General features: G+C 35.2%; 1 long non-coding RNA gene across 1 annotated transcript; it reads left to right on the top strand.

The window, feature by feature from the left end:
• Nucleotides 1-238: 238 nt before the first annotated feature.
• Nucleotides 239-2,741, top strand: LOC113328821. The gene is made up of 9 exons (XR_003349571.1): nucleotides 239-421; nucleotides 640-732; nucleotides 861-989; nucleotides 1,087-1,154; nucleotides 1,277-1,349; nucleotides 1,437-1,536; nucleotides 1,837-1,909; nucleotides 2,276-2,479; nucleotides 2,606-2,741. It is a non-coding gene; the product is annotated as an uncharacterized LOC113328821 (long non-coding RNA).
• Nucleotides 2,742-3,756: the final 1,015 nt, after the last annotated feature.

The following is a 3,756-nucleotide window of genomic DNA, read 5'->3' as shown; positions in this document are numbered from 1 at the left end:
AAAAAGTGATTCAGATTAACGTGATTGATTTTTGTTTCCTAATATTCGTCAGTAATTGGTTTTATTACTTTTATAGATTTTATTTCCTAAGATTCATCAGTAATTGGTTTTATTATTACTTTTATAGAAAATTTCATTCATATTATGTCCTAGCTTTCCCTATATGTCTTGTTTACCAACAAATCCTTGTCTTAGATGTAGAGGAATAAATGATTCTGGTTTTGGAGAAGATGATGATGATGAAAATGGAGGAACAAATGGTTCTGGTTTTGGAGAATTGATGATGAAGAAAATGAAGGTGGTCACCACGACGATGATAATAATGATTCGTTCTCTTTGTTCTGTGATATATACTAATATTATAGGTTGGGATAACGTAGTTGATGTAGAACCAGGGAGAAGAGAGTTTGAATCTTTCCATGTAAGTTCTAGTAATGATAATAATGATTCTTTTTTGTCCTGTACATCGCATAATGACTTAGTGTACATGAAAGTAATTAAAAAGGATACTTACTTTGGATTTTTGTTTATGTTCGCCTAGAGCGCCTAAGTCGCGCCTAGGTAACCAGGCGTGAGGCGCTTCGCTTGGCGCCTCATACAACACAGATCTTATATACATGTAATTTTGTTCTGTTGTAGCTAGAGACGCAATACTTCCATGATCATGCAACTTTCACAGTAGTTGTTGGCCTGAACCAGCAGTGCGAGCAAGTGAATGCTCCTGATCCAATTGTGAGTTCAGTTTTCCTTGAAAAAATGTTTTAAATGAGTTGAAGTTTTACCAATCAAGATCGCAAATCCATTGTTTGTTGATTACACTATGATTACCTGACATTGGTTATATTTACAAAATATCGCAGATCAACACTTGCAGTGACTTTTACAAATTCTGGCAGGCAACCCATGATTTGCACGAGGCCATAAATCTCTGTTATGCAGCATCGATAGCAACTAATCCTATGGAAGATAATCTTGGTGATAACTTAGAGGTAACATTTTATCGTGCATATGTCTTCAATTATTATATTATTTTTGAAGGGGTCTAATTTGTGGATACGTAATGCTCATTGTGCATCACTGATGAAGTTTCTGTGCTTATGGAATGTTATGACGTACTGAGATTCTCCATGGAAAGTGGTGCCAAGGGTTGCAAGGTTATTTCCTTAACTGCGTGCTTCACTGAGACTAAGTTGTTCATGATTGCATCTTCTATTATTCATGAATGTTACCTATCCATAAACTTGAAAGATCTGAATTTTTGCGTGCTAATATGTAGGTTCTGTTCATGTCCTGGTTACTTTGGGGATTATACCATTGTGAGAGGCATGGTAGTCTCAATGGTAGAGAAGGTCAGTTGTTTGGTGGAAACTCATTTTTAGTGGACTTATTTCATACAAATAAATATTCACTAGTATGTTGACTGTAACTTTCATTAGTGTCTTAGGGCTGTGGTAACAGGCAAGAGGGTTGAAGAAGCATTTGAAGAGGATCAATGCGCTTAAGCATTGCATGCTTGGCAAGCTTGGTGGTGCCTTTGTAAGAATCAATAGTCCATTTCTTGTGTATTCATATATTTATATCTGATGCTTATTTGGATTTGGTTTTAATGGAAGATTTTTATCTTCATAGGCTCCAAAACCATCATCTGGTCCATACAAATCTAGGTTTAGTTTTGGTATTTAGATGGAGTAACATGTTATTAGGTTTAGTTTTGTGGATTCCAATTTATGTAAAATGATTTTTGATTTGGGGATTTGCTTATATCATGCAGTACTCTGCAACCATTTTTCCATTCCCAGTTCACCATAGAGATAAGTTTCATCTCAAATCTTGCAGATAAGTCCTGCTGGAATCCTCCGTTGTGCTCAAGGATGTGTTTTGCTTGACAGAGACGGGGTTCGCAGAAAAGGTAGCAAAGTTTTAACTCCTTTAGTTTTTGTTCTTAAGATGTTAATTACTCCTTATTGCACTATTTTTAAGAATTTTTTCATAATATTTGTGCCTTGTAAGATACTTTACTAGTGTATTCATGTCTAACAAACTACTTGAGTGGGTATCTATGGTAACTATTTGTCATTTGTGCATGAAGACCATTAGCCTTTACTTGGGGTTGACTGAAACTTGATAGGGATTTATTGCATCAAATGGCTTGTGATTAGGTGTATTAAATGCTTACAGAAAGGTTAGGCATTTGGTCCAATTTAATTTAATTTGTTTTTTTTTTTATTTCGTCTGATGTGCGAGTATTAAACCTTGGTACTTCCCTGTGATGCAGAAAAGCTACACATTTATTACAATTTATTCTCAAACTCAAAGAAGTAGCTGAAGATATTTAGAAGGTTGTTGCTGCCTATGACCGCAAAATTGCTTATGGTGTGCTCAGCCATCAGCTGAAGCAGTTTGTGGTAGATGAGAACAAGGTTGTACTCATTATTCCAGGTCCCGATACCAGATTCAATGATGCTGAATTTCAAGAAATGTATGACTTTCTTACTGCTAGATCTCAGTCATCCTATCTGATCTATTTGGCTATGTAAATATTTATATCCCTTTCTTTCTTTTATTTGTTGTTTTCTGAATCATAACTTATTTTGCTTTGCTACAGATAGCTAGCTTGGACATGTGTTGTTCTGAACTAAGAATTTCATTCTTATGTGTAATTTAAACCCAATGAATGAAAGAATGGAAGTTGAATTCTCAATTGGAGTTTAAATTTGAGTTAAATTTGAATTTCAGTTTGACTTCGACTTGACTTTGCTGTGACTTTGACTTCCATTTGATTTGACTTTGACTTGAGTTTAATTTGACCTGACTTGACTTTGATGCAGTCAGATTTTTCAGATTTAGCCATTCAGCCATTTCAGCAAATCTGAATCTATATTTTTTTTATATTATAATTTAAATCTGAGACCCACTGTTAAGGGTCTGTACCTCGTTACCATTAAAATACGTCGTTATTTTGAGACCCACGGCTTAAGGTCGTACAAGACAGCGACGCTTTATCAGAGACCCCAACAGAGACGGTTGGAAGTAGTCGTATAATACGTATATATGACTTGTTCTGACGGTCGCGGAACTTCTGTTTTCCACTAGTGTATACTACTAGCCAGCTATCTTGGACATGTATTGTCTTGAACCAGAATTTCATCTTTTTTGTGTAATTTTAAACCCAATGAATAAAATGAATGAATGTGGAATTCTAAAGTTTCAGTTTGGGTTTTATTTGAGTTCTGTTTGACTTGACTTTGCCTTGACTTTTCCTTGACTTTGCCTTGACTTTGACTTGAGTTCCATTTGACTTTTATGCAGTCAGATTATTTCACATAGCCATTCAGGCATTTCAGCAAATCTGAATCTATATTTTTTTTATATTATAATTTAAATCTGAGACCCACAACTAAGGGTCTGTACCTTGTTACCCTTAAAATCAGTCGTTATTTTGAGACCCACGGATAAAGGTCGAACAAAACAGGGACGCTTTATCCGAGACCCCAACAGAGACGGTTAAAAATGGTCGTATAACTCGTATATATGACTTGTCCTGACCGTCGCGGAACTTCTATTTTCCACTAGTGAATGAGTCTTTAAGAGGAAACATTAGGTACATGGAACTGTAGAAAAATATTAGGCTAAGTTGGTAGCTAAAGGCTATAAACTAAAAGAAGGTGTATATTTCCTTGATTCTTATTCACATATGACGATATTTACTTACGTTGAGATGCTAATTGTTATTGCTGTCATAAACAAATTACATAT

Source organism: Papaver somniferum, unplaced genomic scaffold, assembly GCF_003573695.1.
Source record: "Papaver somniferum cultivar HN1 unplaced genomic scaffold, ASM357369v1 unplaced-scaffold_114, whole genome shotgun sequence".
Classification (NCBI taxonomy): Eukaryota; Viridiplantae; Streptophyta; class Magnoliopsida; order Ranunculales; family Papaveraceae; genus Papaver; species Papaver somniferum.
The sequence above is the reverse complement of the archived record's forward strand: the minus strand, read 5'-3'. Positions and strand labels throughout refer to the sequence as shown.